General features: G+C 40.1%; 1 protein-coding gene across 6 annotated transcripts in view; it reads left to right on the top strand.

Annotated features, from left to right (window-relative positions):
• The window catches only part of NCOA2 (nuclear receptor coactivator 2), a 192,131-nt gene that overhangs the window by 56,661 nt on the left and 114,505 nt on the right, over nt 1-20,965 (top strand). For all 6 annotated transcript variants that reach the window (XM_064507415.1, XM_064507413.1, XM_064507414.1 and 3 more), the window contains one exon: nt 15,008-15,253. The gene's annotated coding sequence lies outside the window, so the exon portion shown is untranslated. The remainder of the gene's footprint in view (nt 1-15,007; nt 15,254-20,965) is intronic.

Genomic DNA, 20,965 nt, shown 5'->3' on the forward strand with positions numbered 1-20,965 from the left:
AGTTCCTGCATGATGCTAGCATGTCATGTTTTTAGGAAGTTGTCGCTAAGTATGTGTGTTTTAGTTGCTTGTGCTCAACTTTGGGCTGATTCGCAAAAATGCTCAGTCTTCTCCAAGAGAAGCTATACTTTGAAGTCAGGAGGAGGTGTGCTTTGAATATCTAAATAAATGCATTTCCTAGGTTTCCCAAGTGAAAAAAATAAGGGCTTAAATCTCTATAATAACCACCTATATTTATGTACTGCCTGTGCCTCAGTTGCTCATGCTAGCAGCAGGCATGATGCTGATCCTAAGCTCAAACGATGCTGTAAGTGAAGCACTTTGACTCCTGATAAACTTCATAGCATATTCTTGTAGGAAAATAAGCCACTGAACAACTCGTTTACTGCAGCATTCAGGTACCAGGAGCCATACAGTGGGCAATGAAAGTAAAGTAAAATAATGAATATGATGAGTATTCTGGTGAAGCACACAGGGCAGGGTACTTGGAAAAAGGCTTGTGTATGTGTGCCTGAATGTTACGTTATAATTCATCTATGTGAGGAGATTGATTTATTCAGACAAACTCAGTCAGGTCCTAGCTCTGAAGAGCTTGATTTTTCTATTCCTGTGCTCTGTTTGGGTTTTTTTTGAGCGCATTAATGTGGGAAGTGAGTCAATGAGATGATAACCCTTAGTGTTGTGTTTTTGTTGGTACTAAGAGATTTTCTGGGTTTTATTCATGCGCTTTTCTTTCATGGTTTTATAACTTCACTCTCTTGAACACTAAAAAGATTTGTATGGATAGAAAGGAAGCAGAGTCCCTTCAAGATACAAAAATATTAGTAGAAAGAAGTAGCCCTAGAATCACTTACTCCGCTTGCTTTCTGCTGATGATTTTAATGGCTTTAGTGTCCTGCAGATGCTCAGTTACACTCGCACCACATTAACTATTATCTTGTAACTGGTTATAAATAGAAATAAAACTACTCTAAACAAAGCTAATTTCTGATTTAAACCCCACATCCACTCTTGTAAATACTAAGCATTTCATTTCATTTCTCTGTATCAGTGCCTTGCCTTACGTATTTTGTCAGCTCTTTGCGTGAGGGTACTGCACACGCATTGCCTGGAACGAAGGGCTCTGTGACATGACTAGGACTCTTAGGGGTATTGCAAATGCAACTAAGTACAGATTGTATTGATTCTGGAGGGTGGTAGGCAGTAGAGGGTTTTACTCTGTATCTGTGGGTGATTGGCACACACGTTGTACATGTGGCACGAATGCCTGTGCCTTTTTTTTTTTTTTTTTTTTTTAAGTTGTGTACTTTGAGGAAAGTCCTATAAGCTCAGAAAGAAAATGCTGCTTCTGAAATGAAATGAACATTTAAGGATGGCCACTGTAGGAGAGGTAAGTACGGTGTCATGTAGTTTGGTTAACAGTTTGTTGCACCCCTTCCTTCCCCCCAAATAACCAGCAAAAAGGTTTATTAGCTGCAGTACTCATGTGCAAACAAAAGTTAGTGACTGGATGATCTCGAATATATGGTGCATATGTAACAGAAAGGAAACTAGTTTTGGACAGATCCTGTAGAATTTCTTTTTTGTGCTCCTCCATGTAAAGTGGAGCTCTGTAGTTGCAGGAGTCAAGCTGTCCACAAAATAAATTAAAATTTATTGAATATCCAAATATTTAAATAAGTAAACCTGCAAGTGTTAACCAGTATCACTTAGGATGGGTTTTTTTTATCTGGTGTTTTTTTTTTCTTGGTGGGTTTATTTTTCCATGTGTGTTGTTACTTGAAAGAAGGCATAAGAGGTCTGTGCTTTCTGCTTTAAGAAGCAGGGTGAGTGCATCTTGCTTGAAACCAAAAAGTCAGTTGCTTCTGGTGGTATAAAAGTTCAAAGTTAGAAAGCTAGGAGCAGAAAAGTGAGTAAGGGCCTATAAAAGGTAATATACACACTGGAATGAATTCAGTTCTTTGCATGGCTAACACTGACATGTATTTAGATCATATAATGTAATTTTAATATCTGAATTTTGCTGTTCCGTTGTTAAAACTCTCTATTAAAACCCACCATTTTTTGTTTGACAAAACAATTTTGCTTAGAAGAACTTCAGCAAACAGATAATCAGCCAGCACTATTGGCAGAGCTATGCAAATTTTTGTGTGTATTATTGATAGTGATGGTCAAAAATAATCAAATAAACAGAAGCGCATAGTTGATTTGATACACAGATGTCAGATTGGTGTACAGATGCTTTCCTTCTCTCTGTACACAGAAATAGGCTTCTTCTGTCTTGAAAGCATGTTTTTAAGGAGTTGCTTTTTCGGTAATCTGAGGTTGTGATATGTAATTTGATTCTAAATATGTTAACAGGTACTGCTGAAACAATACAGTTAGATTCCCAACAGAATGACAGGTCAAGCAGTATCAGTATTCAGAAATATGCCATTAGAAATGTGTGTTTTCTTTCTTGGTCTCAGCTGCTTCTCCTCTTGATAACGTTTCACGCTTGTGATCATGCCTTCTCTTAGCATCCAACTGAATCTTGCAAGATGATTTACATAAACGTAGATGTGTTTATTTCTGTGTTTTGAAATAGGAGTAGATAAAGGCTGCAAAGTGCCTTTTTGGCATAAGTGCAGCTGCTTCTTGCAGGGAAAGTATTACTGAGAAAACTCAGGGTCAGGCCTCTGGTTCTTACTTGTTGATGTTGCTGCTGTTAATTGAACCCTGCACAGCAGCAGAGTCTGGTTGCAAACTTACTACTGCTTCCTTTGCTGCTTGATATTTCTCCTTTAGCTCTGAGTGCCTTTAGCATATGTCTGAGTAAGGACTCAAAACCAAGCTGCTACTTTTCTCAATGACAAATTTTAGGCAGCCTTTTTTTTTCCCTCCTTTCTTCTGAAGTGAACTGTTTTAAAGACTAGTTTTAGAAGCTCCATGCTGCTGCATCTCGGTCAGAATATAACCTTTTCTGGCCCGGGTCCATTGCCAACTTTAAAATTAAAATGAAAGTGAACATCGCTAGTCAGTTTAAATATCTTGTGGGTTTTTTAATGTTATATTTAAACATACATGTAATGACTGTTTAGTTTTGTCTCCTCTTTTTTCCTATTCCAAGGAAGCTCATATGGTCAGGTGTTTAAAAATAACCTCCTGAGAAAAAGTCCCAGAGTTGCATTTACTCGCACAAAAGCCCGGCTGAGATTGGCCTGAAAAGCGTTTTGCTGCCACTTCCTCCTCTCCCAGCTCAGGCCCGTAGCTACATTTGTAGCACTTAGTGGTTCACAGCTTTTCAGGCAGTTAACCTCTGGCTCTTGAGGACTGCCTGGTTTCCCTGAGACGAGCGTGATGAGCCGCCTTGCTTCCCGGGGTTGCTCGTTTCTGACATCCTGACCGGACTGCCCCAGTCGTTCCTCCGCGTATTAATAGCTCGAGTTGTAGACGAGGGCATTTAATTCCTCCCCACCAGATCCCGTTCTGCTCCTTCTTAATCAACTAAAAAATCCTAAGAAGGTTCCGTTCAGCAAAACTGTGGGCCGTATTTTTGATACATTTGGTATTTAGAATATTTAATGTGGTGCTTTCACTATGCTATTGGTGTTACCTGCCCACCTTAGGACAGTTGTTGCTAATGGATGGAGAAGGGGAGTGAGTGCAGGCCGGTACATGGAGCCCGGCTGGACACCGTTCACTGCAACTGGAGCAGAATTCGGTCGTGTTTTTAGTTACTGTGATAGGGCCCTGTATTTGCATACAGATTTCCTTTGTTTTTGCATGAATCTGCTCTGACTAATCCTTTGGCCTGTATTTCATTAAAAGTGTTGACTACAGAATGATGGTTTTGGTAACAGATGAAACAAAATTTTTTCTTTTTTCTTTCGCATGTACGAAATGAAAAGTACAGGATGACCATTTCTGTTTGATAACTGAGCATGTGCCTCACTCTGTTAGGAAAGCCATATTCCAAGAAGACAGTTCTCTGCTGGTCTTTTTGTAAATTAATGCTGGTATGGTGCATCAGTTCTCACTCCCGCTTATCCTCTTAATCTTGCCCCTTCCCAGCCCCCACTCCTGCCTTCCTATTTTTCGAGGCAACACAAAGCTGTTTTGCTTCAAGCAAGAGACACAGATTTGGAGAGTTTTAACATTTTGCAGCAGGTTTCTAGGAAGCAGATGAGCCACACTTGTATATTCTGCTCCTAAAATGATGATAAACTGTTTCCACGTTGTGTTCGTGAATGCTTTTTGTTTACTTTTTAAAAAATTTTACTCCTTACCTCAAAGCTATGAGCAGATGAGGAGTGAAGTTCGAGTCCTGGCAAATGGATGTGCGAGGAGTGCAGATTCTCTGTTTCCCCATGTGAAAACGGGTGTTGTGCAATGTTTCCTGTGCTCTTGTGCAAATAAAACTAAGTTCAGAGTCTCTGCGTTCTGTGATCTACCAGCTGAATAGTAAGAGAAGAGTATTAAAAGAGGACTGTTTATGCGGTGGTGATAAAAATCACACATACTTTCAGGAGTCCTAAAGACCCTGCAGATTTATTAAACTTTAAATAAAATTGTGTGTGCGTGTGTGTTTGTTTGTATTCATAAATATATATAACTCACACAAAAGGGCGCTGTTAAGAGTTGTAATGTTCACTTTTGTGTCAAATGCAGATTTGCAGCACTGCAGACCTCATATTGAATGAGGACACTAGATTCTTTAGCTTAAGTGAAGTATGCTGAATTTTTAGTGAGAATTACTTGTTTTAACGCTAAAGTAATTATTTACAGTCCTTAATAATGTGGGAGACAATCATGATCTAGTTCTCAATTCGTTTTATCCCAATTTAATAGAATCTAGTGCTAAAAAGAAAAGAAGGGACAATTTAAACAAATTCTTTCTGTCAGTATGGCTCAATTGTATGAGCAACTGAGTAAAAAAAAAGATAGTTAAAATAGTTTAAAAATGTCATTAAGACACATCTGGTCTGATAGATAGGGAGCTAAGTGTAGCAAGAATATTTTAGTTTGATAAAAAGTAATTAATTTGTCCTACCGGTTTTAAAGTCTGAGAATAAAAAGTGTTCTGGGTGCTGTTGTTCATAAACTTCTGCTATAGAAAATGTGTGTTCAAAGAATGTGATTGTGGGCGTATTTACTGAAAACTGAAGTGTAGCATTTTTTCCCTGGACTTAACTATTGTGAACCTGGTTGAATGTGCTAAGTATGTTTTTAACAGGGCACTACATTTTAATCAGTTAGTTCATCAAAGTCATCTAGGAACCTATCCCTGCTCGAGTTAAAAGCAGGTCAGTCAGTCCGCTCAGGTAGTTTTTTTCCTTCCTGAAAGCCCCATCTTTCTCAAAAGTTTTTCATCTTCCCATCTCTCGCTGCCGTCAGCACTCCTAGCATAAGGCTTTGCCCTGCCGGTGCCCGTGACCATTTCTGCCTACCCTGCAATCACGAGCAAGCCAGGAAAACTGGCACTGCAGGTAATCACAGCTGCCTATAACGTGGCTCAGAGCAATCAGTGTGATTAAAATTTAAACATGTTATCCGGCATGCTTATCCACTGTTTGTGGGAGATCTCATTTTTTATCTTTATGTGAATATCTAGCAAAATATGAATGAGATCTTAGATTTTTAGTATGATTTGGTACTGTCATTTTTTTTTCTCCTTTTGTGTTGAACTGTCAGTTTGTTTTTTGAGTCCTTTTATGAAGGGTTGCAGTAACACTCCTTGGGAAGACACCAAAGGTTTGTCTTTTGTGAAGCTGATATTGATAACAGGTTGTAAAGAATTGTAGCATCTATCTACACTTGGCTGAATGGATTTGAGCTTTTACAAAGCAGGCTTGACACCCAGCCAGTTTTGGTCTCTGTAGACCTAATAAATGAAAGAGATTTTTCCACTGCCCTGTCACAGAAAACAAAAACGCAGCTTACTGAATTGGCTGTTCACTGCCAGTTTAGGAAAAAAATTGTCATTTTCTTGCCCTGCATATTGAAAGCAGTACTAATTAGTAGAAAGCACTAAAACAATTCCATATGCTTTTCATTTGCTATCTGAAAGCCTTAAAAATTCTTTTTTGCGTATGATTGTGATAAGAACTTCTGAAACTTGTGAGTGTTGTTAAGCTCAGGCTGTTAAATTGCATATGAGATGCAGACAGCTCTTGAGCATACAGGAGTCATTACAAGAGAGCTCCTTTCAAACGTAAACGTGTTGGTTTGCAAACGCTTTCTGACATCTTTGTCTATAAAAGTGAAATAGGCCTTTTCTTCTTTTAAAAGTCAAAATAAACCTCTAATTGGTTTATGGGGCCTTGCGCTCAAGTTGATGGCATTTCTGTCCGTCTGCAGTGCAGAAGGAAGAGGTGGGGGAAGCGGGAGCCCCTTGCATCTGGTCAACAGGCCCCGCTGCAGTTGTCTGTACATCAAAGAACCATTTGATGGTCGCCGTTAACACGGCGTCCCATCCCGGGGCTGCCCATGGTGCGGAGAGCTGGCACTCCCGAGGACTTAACCTCCTGCACAGAGGAAAATGGATGGGAGGGAAAATTTGGGGTACACGGGGAGCAGGGTGGAAGAAGCACCATGTGGGAAGCCGTCCATAGCAAACGATGATTTACTGGGTTGCAAAACTTTTTGCAGGCCCTCGATAGGAAGGGGAGGCTGCGGTGCTGACAGGCAAGAGGAGAAAACCAGAGGGCTAGGCATGCCAGCTGGCTGGTTATTTAAAAAGGAAAAATACCAAACCCTTGGATGCAGAGATGATGCATGTGCGTGCTGCAGTTGCGTGCGTGTGCGGCGGCTCCGGCGTGCCCCGGCTCGGGTACGGAGGTTTCACCCCGCTTTCGCTGCCTCCCGCACTGGGGTTGGTTACTCTGGAAACCGGAAAAATCGGTTGTTGTCTCGAAAGGCGGCGAGACAACAGTAAAACTGGCCGGCCTGAATAGAAACCAGTCGGGTAGCAAACATACGAAAAGGCCCTCGGCTTCCAGAAAAGTGGATGAAGGGAGGAGGAGGGCTCAGGTAACTCCAGGGAGCTGCCGAGGAGGGTGAATAGTCTGTGAAAGGGGGAGGATGGAAACCTGGGTGGCACAGGGAGTGCTCAGGGCGCTCCCCAGACGTGTGATGAGCCTGACCCACAGTCATAACCAAACGTGAAGCCTTCTCCTTGGCTCCTTTATTTTATTTGTAGTCAGAATTTCTCTGCCCCCTGCTTGGCCCGAGAGCTTCGGTGTAGCCTCGTGAAAGCTGTGGACTGGAGTTACGCTGAGCTGCAAATACGGCTGCTTTTCCCTGCCCTCCCACTTGCACTTAAGAAACACTTGAAACGATTAAAGTATTTTCTCTCTGATGAGAGATGCAACTTGCTCCATTTGTGTTCGGCAGCAACAAAATCAGTTTCCCCATGTTTTGGAGTAGGGAGTGGTGGCAGTCTGGAGAAGCATCCTGGAAACAAAAAAAAATTAGTCATAAAATTTAGTCATAAAATTGGAGCTGTTCTGATTGTTGGAAGAACTGAGCAGCAGCTTTTTGGCTTTTTTTTTTTTTAACCAGTATGAGAGATTTTATATATACACATTTACATATGTAAATACATATATATATATATATATATGTATGCATGGAATGTGTTACTGGGTTTTGTAGTAATCTGAGTAGAGTTATCTCATTTTAAAAGTTATATGTAAATACTATAAATTCTTTATGACTCAAATTAATGGAATTAATATATAATAATCCTTTGTTTTTTATGTTGTAACTGCCACTGAATGTAAATATTAAAGCCATTTTACATTTAGGGAGATTACGTGATAGAGAAGCTGTTTCTTTATCCAGGTTACATAGCAAGTTGCTGATGAGTTAGCTTAAAGGGAAGAGAGAGAGAGAGAAAAAAAAGGATGCTTGGCAACAAATCCAAAAATAATAGAAACCAGGCAGCTCATTTTGAACCAAAACTCTTAGTTACTGTTGTTGTTCTTTTTCCTCTTTGGCAAAAACTTAGAAAAAGCTTCCATCACTTCTGCACTGCAGAGTTTCGGTTGTGTTAGCTATGCAGTGTCCATGCTGCCCAGTCGCACTTGCTCAAGATGAGAGAAGTACGATTAAGAAGATAATGAGGTTATCTGTGGCCATTGACCGAAGAGAGGACTGTCTTCATTCCTTACATAAGGGCCCATGTCAAACAAGCTCTATTACTAGGTGGTTCGCTAAGATTTTGGGGTCCCCTCCCCAAGGCTAACTGTTGATACTAAATTTACTCATTGGCTACTGGCATAAACCTGTGGAAATCTGCATTATGTGAATTATGGTGAATGATACAGTTCTGCAAGACTAGCTATAGATTGCTTATCATGGCTGTGGACCATGGATTGCAGTTTGGAATCTCCTGATTTTGGAGTATTGTGAGATTCCTCACTTTCTGCAGGAGAGAGGTGACACTCCAGCAGGCCCTGGGCTGCAGAGCCAGAGAAATGAGATCCAGAGCGGTTATCTAGCTTAGCTGGATGTGCTCATCTAATAGCAAAGATACCTGATTTCTAGTCCTCGGGCTACTAAGTGTTAATTTATGTATGCAAAGTGGAGAAGCATCAGCAGGTGAGCGAGGGGGTTTTGTTCAGTAGGCCAAAATGAGCTAATCTAGGAAGGAAAAAACTGGCTGCTTCTGGAGGAGGAAGTTCTTCCCCTTTTTCCTATCTTATTCTCCACTGCCTTGGTCAGGTTAGTGAGCTGAAGAGGCTCACTAAAGGGTAGGATGAGTGCAAGGGACAGGAGCATATGAACTTTTTAATAGCCATTTGCTGGCACCCATTGAATATTTCTGTCCAGAATAATTCGTGGTGTTTTGGGTATTTCCATGAGAGGAAGGATTTGTATGTTCAAATAAGATAAAAAAGGAGATGCAAGTGTAACCGAGGGGGTAGAGGAGAAATCAGTATACTGGATTAGAATTGTCAAACAGTTTTGACACAAAACCACATTTGGTCACGAACAGAGTATTTGATAGAAAGTATTCGCCATTCCTAAACATCATGGCTTTCAGGCTCAAAACTTATAATTTCCGGGGCTAATCACATTGCTGTGAGAGCAAGATGGTATAAAAGCTGACATTTTAATCGGAGATTCTCACAAACTAGGCATGAACACTGTGATAGAGTTTAATGATGTTTGTATATGACATGCATTTTGTATGTTTAGGAGCACTAAAATTTTTTCTATTCCTATAGGTTATATTTAGGTTTTCCTATTCCTTACCTATTCTCTCTTCTGTGGAGAACTTTCATGTGTTTTTGGCAAATGTATAAATTTGATCAAATAGTTTTGAATTTCTTAAGGTTATCTAGGTAGAAATTAAAGCATAGTTTAAAAACAAAAATAGGCCCCTGAGGCAAAAAGAGGTGTGACAAAAACAAATGGATCCAATATATTCCTGTTCCAAGCTGCTATAATAAGAGGGGGATAACTTTAAAGGTCTGCTCTGTTTGGTACAGTGTTGCTAAATAGATGCCAGGAGTCTTCCTGCCTCTGAATTGTGTGGTAAAAGGCAGTTCAGTGGCCACAGAATATTGCAGCTGCACCGACATTTGTTGTAAGCACTTTCTGTTCAGCTTTCTGTGCAGGATGTCCTTGTATCTGTGCTCTGTAATTTGGTTTTGCTTTCATAACCTCTCTGATTTAATTTTTAAAAACGTAAAGTCACACATCAGTATATAACTTTTAATTTTTGCAAATCTGAGACTCAAGTACATTCTTTTGAAAATGTAACAATATAAGAGGAGTGATTTTGGTTAATACCATGTGGACAATTTACTACTTTTCTGTCAGATTTCATACCTATTTTGCAGCTATTTTTGGCTCTCTAGTTCATAGACTAAGAAAAACAAATTGTCCTGTAAAGTACATCAAATGAGGTGAGCTTAAATATTGGTGTAAAATAAGCACTTCTGAAGCGATGAGCAACTAAAACCTTTAGTCAGCCAGAGCAGTGCCTCAGCTAGAGGAAATTGCAATAGTTCCTAAGAAAATCAATGGGGAACATCAGTTGATGTGCATAAAACTGTGGCAGTTTCACTCAGTTTGGACCCTGTGTGTCTCTAGGTGCTTGGTAAAGAGTGGCAGTCAACCTTAAAATATTGAACTGGCGCTAACTGCAGTAGCACTCGTCCTGCTGCGTCGGACTTCGTTAAGGGTACAGCGTTACCGCTGTTGCTGTTGTGAGTGCTTCCTGTGTCGGAGGCAAGGTCTGGTGTTCCCAGCCATGTGCTTCGTTTGGTATGCTGATGAGCCACAAAATTAGGGAAGCTGTGTCATATCAGCAGGAAACTGCAGGTGCTGTTATCAGTGTTAATAAATTTTTATTTCTTCAGATTTCTTTTTAATAATCTGCCCTCAGTCAATACAATCAGTGGAATACGGGTGTAAGGTTGCTGTTCGGTGTTAATGCACTTTCCAGTGTGAGGGCAAGCTGTGAGCAGCTGTGCGCAATGTTCAATACATGGAGCAGCAACCTTAATTTGGGAGTCTGCTTATTTGCATGAGACCCATAATGTTTTATACCGAGTTTGTGTAATGTTATTTGAACAGACTGAAATAAAATCTTAAACTGTACTATTCATATTGATAAATGCATACAGTAGTGTTTTGCGTTGATGCTAGTGTAGCGGTATTTGCTCAGAATATTACAGTTTTCGTTTGTACGTTTCTCTGAGACACTTCTTGAAATTAATAGGTGAAACATGATTTGGGGATTTTTGGTGATAGAAAGCTCTAGTGCTGTAGGAAATTACATCCCTTATGATGATTTAAAGAGCAGCTTTCCTAAACAAACTTAAAAACAGAATTAATTTTGCTGTGTAAAAAAGAATCCCTCATCAAATCATACCAGTAAGTGGATCATAACACATATGGTATTTGCACAGTTATGTGGCCTTGTGATAATTGAACAAATAAGAAAAAATTGCTGAAGATTTTCAGGGAAGAATTTGTACTTTAAAAATGCTGCACATTACTTACCTTCCCCCCCCCCCAACATACCCTAAAAAACCAACCAACCACCATACCTTACAATTAATTAATGGTCTTGGATCAACCCTCACTGTTGGGTAAGATGTTTGATACACTTCAGTCAGTTGGCTTCAGTCCACATAAATTATTTCAATGAGAAAATATTTACTTACTTATTTATTTAAAAAGTATCATTTTTGGAGGTCTGCTGGATTTCAAATGAGTTTTCAGGAACATTATAGTGGTCTGCATGTCAACTAAGTCTATTACAGTGGCTTACAGTTGAGAGACAACTACCAGTGCCTGATACGTCTAATCAGTTGAGTAATGATGTATGAATGGAAATATTTTATTTTCCTTTCTCTTCATTGAAAAAAGTCCTTTACTGACAGCCAGCATGTTATATCTGCCAAATAAAACAGTGCATGAAATTCTGCTCTCCTTTTTTAGGAAGAGGTTTAGTGTAGTTTCCATGATTGTACATTGCAGTACTAAAGTGTAATTCAACCTAATTATAGTTTTCTTCTTAACTGTAACTAGTGATCAGAAAATTATTCTGTCCTTAAAAAACATCTAGCTATTATAGATGCTCGATAGCCAAATTTGTTACTTAAATTGAATTCAAGATGCAATATTTTAGTCATTTTTCAAAATGGAAATGAGCTTTTAATGTTTCATTATGATTTTACGCACTGATGTTTGAGCTGTTCAGCTTACTTTCATAAAAATCAATGTTCTGGGAACATGCATGTAGGTCACATACTTTATTGCCACAGATAAGTGTTTTTTTGAAAATTAGATATGTCAGGTGTTTCTGGACTGAACAGATAATCCCAAAGGAATATTCAGTCATTCTTTGGAAATAATTAATTTTTACTGAAAAATAAATGTCATATTTAAAATTGTTTTAGTTGTCTGATTTCTCTGTATTTTATCCATATTATAATTTGCACACATCTGTGAACACACGACAGTTTGTTTCTCCGTTTTATTGGTGTGCTCTTCTGGGCAGTGTTTTTACAGAAGTATTTGCAAGAACCATTGAGAAATTGTTGTCTTGTTTGCTATGAAGAGCTCAGCAAAAATCTGTACATTGGATTTCACTATAAAAGAAATGTGTTGTCTGTTTTGAGAGGTTTTTCTGAATATTATTAAGCTGCGTTTGTTAATGTCACTTAATGTGTTTTGGGGCTGGGTTTTTTTTTCCCATGTTGAGATAAGTAACTGCTAAACAGAGAAAAAGAAAGATAAAGTTTCCCAGAGTTTCCTTACCAAAAGGTTATCTCACCTCTAGGCAGGGGCAGGTGATCACAGGTGACTGAGTATCATAAGCAGTTACCTTTCCACGTCTGAGACTTTGTAACTGGTAGGTGACTGCTCCTAATTTAGTGCAAATATGAAGTAAAATGGGTTTGCTTAATTATCTCTGTTAGCAGTACATGACCTTCATAGCGAATTAAGCTAACCCATTTTACTGCAGGTTTTCATGGCCTAGAAGGATTTCTCAAGCAGATGTAGCTTTTCAGCCAAGCATTGGTAACTTCAGGATGAAAATGGTGATATCTTAAGAAACACTAACTTGATTCTGTATGGTGCGGCTGTCCTGTTTGAACACTGCTTGTAGGCATACAACAAAAGTGATGGCAAAGACGGATGAGGCTTGCACTGAATTCGCTTAGGTGCTGTAGGCGCTGTAGGTAGTTTTGGGGTTGACTGCTGATCTGCGATTTTGGTGGTTGCATGGTTCTCGTTTGAGAGAGGTGACTGGCTTACTCCGTTACGGGCTGAGTGAGGCGGGCCAGGAAGGCTGCCTGACGCTTTCCATTATAGGATGGTCTTTCGAGTTTTTTATAACTTTGCAAAACCTTAGCCTTTGGGGCTCAAATATTCTAAGTTGAGTATTTGCCTCCAGCTGAATTATTTTTTTTCCTGCCTGATTATTTAGCTCTATGTGAGAAGAATGTGAGGGAAAAATAGCTTTTTCTCATGTGTATGTTTTTTGTTATGAACTTTTCTTGGAAATGCTCTGAAGTCCCTCCCTTTGAAGCAGAGACTAGAAATTAGCCAGCAGTTGGAAAGTGCTGGGGATAGGCATTGGGGAAGCAGGGTGAGTCAGAGCTTTGCCTGTTGTCAGCACTGTGAAAATCTCAGATCTAACCAAACTGTAAGCTTTTAAAGAAATCACGGTTCTCACATGCCATCTTGAGCATGTCAGAGCTGTATGGCTGCAAGTGACAGTGTTTTCCTTCTTGCTGAGCAAATCTGTCTTCTACTGCTGCACATGTGCCATCCCTAAGTACTGTTATTCTCAATTATTTCTCCTTGGGCAGCTTTGGAAGAGAAACTGCTTGATTTGGAGAAACAAACAGGACAAGGGGGTGTGGGAGGTTGGTGAAGTTCAGATAGGGAAAGAGAGAGCTGTACTGGTTGGGCAAGGAGCCTAGTGGCTGAGTGGAGGTTGGGCTGACAGACAAAACAGTTGCCTGTTACCTAGGAGGCAGGATCAGGCCCTGGGTGTGCTGGGCACTTTTCAAGCACAGAGTAATAGTGTGGTCCCTGCCCCAACATCACTTAGACTGGGTCTGAGTTTGCCTCAAAATAGCTTAGACCGTAAATAGAGAAGACAGACCTGGTGGGTGAGGAGTGAACATGGAGAGAAAGATGTGGTCTCAGCACACATCCTGTCAGTCCCACATCTCTTTATTCTTGTTATCCTTTAAGGTGGGTTTGCTCAGGAGGCAAATGGAAAAGAAAGGAGTAAGAAAGGAGCGGAGGATGAGAGGAGGAGGACAACTTGGCATTAACCTAAAGCAAAATGAGAGAGAGGGAGGAGTGGCAAAGAACATAGGGCAGGGGAAGTTTAGGCATATTTGTAGAAAACCTCTACGATGTTTATATAAGGCCTTGATCTGGCCTTTCGCGTTTTAATCCTCTGTCTCTGGTGACTCTGTTCTTCAGCTTTTTCCCAGCACCTCAAGGCAAAAGGAGGGAGTGTAGGCATCAGATCCCTTCCTTTCCCTCACCCTCCTCTGCCTTCGCATCGGGAGGCTGTTTTGGGCTTGGGGTAAGACAAGTTTAGCCCTTCTCTGTCATCGCAGCAGTTCCCTGTGTTTTTATGGGCAGCAGTTTAGGAACTAGGAACTGGTGAGTGGGCTAAAGAGATGGTCGAAGGGGAGTGGGATCTAATAAGCAGTGAAGATACAGGATAGCTAGAGCTGTCAAAGGCAGAGAGGCAGAGGAGAGAACGAAAGCTAGGAGCTGGTGGAGCTACTGATCAGCGCCTGGACAGTGGGGTGGAAGAATGAACTGTGGGCAAAGACTAGAGTTAAGAGAAGTGTCTGTAGGAGAATGAAGGAGGGACAAAGGAGAGGGAGTCCAGGGGAGTGCGTGACATTGCCAAGAGTGGAGAGACTGGAAATGACTGGAAATACAAGAAGATAGTCTATAGTTTGAAAAGCATTAGTGAGTGGAGATTAGGAGAAACCTGGCAAGGACATTGAAGGTAGGAATGAAGAAGGACCAAGACTTGAATCAACACAGGTCAGAGCATATGGGGTATCAGACTTGGGGAAAACAGGCAGAGGAGTTTGTTCTGGAAGGTCCTTTTCTATAAAGATCCTCAAATGTAAATAAATATTCTTTGGTTTCAGCAGAAGCTCCTTGGGAATATGTGTTTTATCACCACCTACTGCTAGTCCCTATGGAGAGGATTGGTTTGCTTTTGCTATCGGTTTCTCGTTTACTCCTTTGCCGCTACAACTGCATAGTATATTTCTAAAGATTTCAGCTCTACTGCTGAGTTGTGCAGGTGTCAGTGTGACACCATCAGAATTTCTGATGTCTCAATTTGTTTTTCCAGAAGTTGATAATGCAAACATTTTTGTGTTGTGGCAGTGTCCAAGTTAAATAATGCCAAAATGAGGTTCATCTTTGAAAAGGTCTTTATTTTGGCCCCTTGAGAGTAAGCAGTATAATGCAACATTTGACTGCAAGCTGACATACGTTTTTTTTTCCGCAGGACCCCTGCTTCATTTGGCGCACAGGATGGACCTGCCCTGGGAATGAGTTTGGCTTATGCAGTGGAGGAGGCTGTTCTCTGTAGTACCCCTGCCTCATTTATTGCTGAAGTTAGGATTTGCGTGGAGAGCGAGGCAGGGGATCACAGGAAGACAGAAGATGTTTTGATGCTTTGCACCACCGCGCACTGCCCTGGGGAACTGAATTCTCGTCCTGTCTGTGTTCCAGAGTTCCTATGTGATGCTCGGTGAGTTGCTTATTCCTGTCTTTTCTCATGTTGGTGCTAACTGTATGTGTCTTGGTTTCTTGTGGATGAGTTGAAATCTTTGAATCTGATTTGGAAAAGTGCTGAGCACTGATAACTGCAAGTGAGGCAGTGGGGGATGATGTTTGAAAGTGCTATGTAAAGCACAATGTCATGTTAAGTACTGTGCAAAAATTAGGGTCGAGTTATGTCAGACTGGAGGCTAAGTTGTTTTCAGAACTGGAGAATAATCTTGACCTTTAATCTCTCCTTTATTTCTAAGTTAGGAATAACTGAATAACAGTAGGAGTAACCATTATGTTTCTGAAGCACTCAGAGATGTGCACTGTTGAATTCACAAAAAAATTACTTCAGAAGAAGGTTTGAGTTGCATTCAGTAAATAAAGTGTCAGACCATAGGCCAAACACTAAGGGTAAAACAGTTTCCTATTTCGAATTGCGGTAATTCTGTACACTGAAGGAAGCAGAGGTGCTGTGGAAATTGTATGACATACCTGCAGGGCGTACTACGCCACATATGTGAACAACGGCAAAATTTAGGTTTCCCTAGACTGCCCCTGTTCCTGCCATTTCCTACTTGCAAGTGCGTGCCTTTACAGATTGATCTTTGCATAGACGTTTGTATCATGAAATATGTTGTGGTGTAAAAAGCACTGCATTTTTTGATTCTGTCAGCTTGGATAATATAGCTACGTAAAACTAAAATAACAAGTAAATTCATCATTGATCACAGGCACATCCATCTTGTGCCTGGTTATTGTATCAGATACGAAGTACACAGTGTTTGTACTATCCACTATCAGCATGGCTTGAGGTCAGAATTTCAACTTTATTTCTTCAGTCTCAGGATTTGTATTTTCCTAGTGTCATGTCCACAGCTAGCTACAATGGTGTTGTAATCAGTAGATAACAGTGAATTTTTGGCCAGGGCACAATTAAGCTAAATATTGTTTTAACTTAGCTGACTTGAATACAAAGTATCTAACATTAGATCAGATTTTATGAATTAACAGAAAGCTTGTCTTTGGGACCTAGAAACACAGCGAGCATATTTGCCAGGTAAGCCGTTAGTTGGTATTGCAGAAGAGAGAGTCAGAAAAAGCTATGCAGCTTTAATAATGGGTAAATATTATATTCAATAAAGAGAGTACGAGTGCACATTCCACTTCCAGTCTGCTCCTGGCAGATCTAACACACGTGGCTTTCTGAAAGGCCGCAGTAATGCTTTAGACATAGAGCAGTATTTTTAAGTGCTGCTTTCTAAGAAGACCTGAGTTATTTTTGAGTACTGCCATGCACTGCAATTGTTTCTTTAAATCTCTCTGTTTAAAATGGTAAACAAAAAGGGAGGGGTGGGAGAAAAGGATCTGAATTTTATGGGCAGAAGTTAAAAATAAAATTATTTGCTTTACCTAGAGCATCGAGAATCATGTTGCAATTAGACTGACGCAATAGTACATATTACAAAGTGATCACAGAATTCACAGAGTCTGCTCAAGAAAAGCACGGGGCTGGAACGGCACGGGTGTTGTGGGCCTGCAGGGCAGCACACTGGCAGAGCTATGCGGGAGAGATTATCAGCTAATGCGGAGAGAGGAATGCCAAGAAAAATAAAAACTATACCGGTTCTGTGTATTCCGTAAAACAGGGGATGTGGGATAAGAGGGAGAGTTGTTTTATCAGTGTGCCTACTTTATTTCAGTGGCCCTTTTAATCAGGTATGGAAAATGTTTTCTGCTATGTGAATTTTAAGATAGGGAAAGGAAATAATGGAAATGGAAGCTAATTTTGAGCTAATATATTTTGAAAGCTGCTAATAATATTGGAATTTTATTCCTAGCTCTTTATTTCTACAATAGAAAAGTAAAATTCCTTTGGGTTAACTGAAACATCTGTTGAACAAATTGGTTCAGTTTCATGAGTCTGTTACTAATACTGAGAAGTCAACCATGCTTTATGAAACCAGTTGAGTCTGGGGTTTAGTGCCCATATTCTTTCATTTTTTACTATTATTAAAGTAGGTCATTTTGAAGTGTTATTTTTTCTTGAATATACCAATACTGTGATATATTTCTACTATTTCAAGCTTTACTTTTGTTTTAATGAGTTTTCTTCACTGTTGATTTTAATCAATATTATTAATACTCTTTATAAAAGTCATGTGTTTCTGAGTTTTTGACAAATTCTCACTAATGCACCCTAAATTTTTTCTCTTTATCTTTTTCAGTGCTTGTATTTCCTTGTTTCTGTAGTTTCTTCTACCCTCTTTTACTTAATAAGAAAGCTTGAATGTTAACAAAAAGTTAGTTGCATAAGAGTTCACGTGCTCCTACTGCTCTTTCCTTGTTTGGAGTAATTATTTTGTCTGTGGTATCACAGTTCGTGGGACGATACTGTATGTGACAAATCCGTTTATGACATCAAATGATAGAAGCTGAGAATGTCATTAGAGTTGAAGAGCTGATCTCGTATGAATTAATAAAGCAAGAAAAAGGGAGAAATTAGAAACACTTTCTAAGATGTTGTTCAAGTATCAGGAATGCTTTAATTTAATCTTATACATATATACTCATCTTAAATTTAGGATTGCTAAGGGTTAATTTTCTCAGGTACATTTCCTATCAAGATAAACATGGGTAGGAAATCACAAGTAAGTGTAATTTTAACATGAAGATCAAATTAAGTTCTCTATGCTTTACTGTTAAATAGACAAAATCAACACAAGGTCTTTCTTGGGTACTGCATATATTTAGCTATAATGCTTTTACACAATTTCTGTTGATGATTGAAAGGGAAAAGTTGAACTTCCAATTTAGGCAAGGAATATTTCCTTCGTAGTTCATGCATTATCTTGCAAATACAAGACTGGCATTAAGCATGCACATGCCATGTGGTTGTAAGGTATGCCATTTTCAGCGGCAGGGTCAGGGTATTGGACTGTTTAGAGTAGCTCAGCATGTGGCTCATAAAGGATACAAGCTAAAGCTGACAATAATTTCTAACATTATTTTAACAAATTTCCATTTATTTTATATTATGATTATTTCAAAAGCTGTAATACACACTAATTATGTGATAATTTGTTGTCATCTTTAAAGTAGAAGATAATGGAAGTATAAACAAGGGGGGCAGCAGTGTGGGGTACCACTACGTTGTTTTGTGTGGATTTTACTGGATTAAGAAGGGATGGAAATGTATAGTTGAGTAATGAGAAGGGGCATGTGAGAGCTGGCAGTATAAGGAGCTGCCCTGCAGTTGATAAGATGTTCCCAAGTCCCTGCGTGTTAGCGTCGTCCTTGGTGCAGCTCGCTGAAGCTCCAGATGACGCGTGTGCGCAGAAGCAAGGAGGAAGTTCTGTGGCTGAAGGCCTGTGCCAAGTCTTTTTGAAGTTGTCTGCAGCAGCTGTGCGGGAGCTAAAGAAAGACTTTCTTTGCTGCCATTGCAACATCTGCACAATCTTTAACAGCAGAATTGTTCCACTAGAATGTATCGGTTTTGCTAATCTGGGTTGCCGTCATTCAGTCTTTTTTCTTTTTTTCCATTTTAGAAATGTTCACATTACTTTTGGGGATAAGATGCAAAGATCTGGACTTGGGTGTTTCCATATAGAAGCAGTGGGTTTCAGAAGCCAAAAAAAGCTGAGGCTTTGGATTTGAGCCTTTCAGTATCTCAGTGAGGCTCTTAAGGTAATTGGGCCGTTTTAGACTGCACCGTGCGAATTGGATTTTTGTACTTCCTCTTGTGTTTTGAGGATAGAGGGTGAACATGGGGCCGTTCGAGGGCAGATTTGTGCCTTGTCATTGCAGCTAAACTTGATATCCTGGCTAGCTGCTTGCAGAAGAGCAGCCTCGTCCCTCTGGGAGAGGTTTGCCCCCTTCCTCCTTGTATCAGTGCCGCTGCCATGATTTGGGGGCGAGTTAGCTCTGGGAGCTGAAGTAGTGCTCGGCTAACCACTTCTTTGGCCGGAGGAGTTAGCTGGCTGTTTGAGCTCTTTGAATGTGCCTATCCTACGGGTGGACAGATGTCTGTGGCTGAAGGTGGCTGAGAAGAGGGGGGGAAGCAGGACCGACCTCTTCTGCTAGCAGATCAGCTTATCTGTTGCTTTGAAACCATGCTTTGAATTGAGGCACGAAGAAGGCAACTGAGGGAAGTGTTTTTTAAAGAGGCACATGAGGTAGACCCTACCCTGTGTTTACTTTGAAAGTTAGTGAAGAGAATGAGGTAAATCACATATACTAGAATTTGCAATTTTAGTCATTTCTTTTCGTTGGAGTTTTTTGCATGAGGGGTTTTAACTCGAACCTCTATTTTAATATGTTAACGCTGCAAAGCTGGCATGTTTTTGTGGTTATTTGGGCATGGTTACAAGATTGGATCTAACGGTTAGATATAAGAGGTTGTGGTCTTGGAGAGCAAAATAATTAAAGGTAGTAGAGATGCTGACACTTCTCTGTATTAAGGATTTTGGTGATCTTGATCGTAAACACTGTGAATTTATAGGGGGTACTTGAAGCCTAGGCTATATGTCAGGGAACATATCTGGAGGAATACATCATAAATAAAATGCCTGTGTTTTCTAAATAAGTGTTACCGTTGTATTTTGTCATCAGGAACTACTGGATGTGCATTTGCTTTTAACTGAACAATATGATCAGTCTGTAGGTGCCTTCCTGCTATAATCTGCTAGGAGAATAACTGTCAACAGAAAAGCAGAGTGCTGATTTATGTGACTGTGCTCATTGCAGAAGTTTGGTTTGTGAGATCCAATAACGTAAATAAGCAAAGTAAGAGAAAACATATAGGAAACATAGAGTTGCTTATTAGGGTTGTTAAATGGTGTTTTCAAAATTGTCTTTTGGCCAAATAAAGATTTTTTGATTTATGCTGTGAGGACTGTGTTCTTGCACATGCTCAATCTAAAGAACAGGAACTGTCCATAAAATTGAACGTATACTTGCCACAATTAAGAATTAATGATGTACTGTTAAAAGCAACAAAACTGCTGTTACGAGTCACTTGAAATGCTGTCTTGAATGCAAAAAGATAAACTGCCAGTGTGTGAAATGCAGAGTGTTGTTCGCCTGACCTGGTGGCATGCGACGTGCATGCCTTGTGGTCTGAGCGGCAGCATCACGGGGAACTGACGGCCCTGCGCGACAGCGAGCCACTTCCAGCTGACCTGTGTAAAACATATGTGTTTCCCAACACCTCAGAAATATGGCTAGGTCCTAGAAATAGAGGTGCTTACCCATAGGTGTCCAATCCATGCGTTTTGGCTACTCATTTAAAAATGGGTGCTAGGATAAGATAGTCTTAAGACCTGTCTTCAAAATTGAAGGTGTTTTTAATACATTCTGGTATCAGAAATGTTAACATGAGCTCAGTAATAGTAATGGAGTACTTCTTTCAAAAACAGGAAGTAGCTACATTTATATAAATTGCATAGTTTCAGCTGTCATAAATGTGGTTTCAATGCATTTGCAGGAGTAAAGCCCAAAGTAGTTATAACCAGCTTACTTCCTCTTCCAGTCAAAGTGCAAATAGCCATATAATTAACAATCTGTGGCTCGTTTTCTCTCGCTGCGTTAAGGATTCTGTTTCACATGCTCAGTTGCCGTATAAACAGAGGGACCTCGACTTGCTCGGAAGCATTTTACAATGCATGTCCTGGGCGGTAGTGCGGCGTGGGGATTC

This window comes from Dromaius novaehollandiae, chromosome 2, assembly GCF_036370855.1.
Source record: "Dromaius novaehollandiae isolate bDroNov1 chromosome 2, bDroNov1.hap1, whole genome shotgun sequence".
NCBI classification, from domain to species: domain Eukaryota; kingdom Metazoa; phylum Chordata; class Aves; order Casuariiformes; family Dromaiidae; genus Dromaius; species Dromaius novaehollandiae.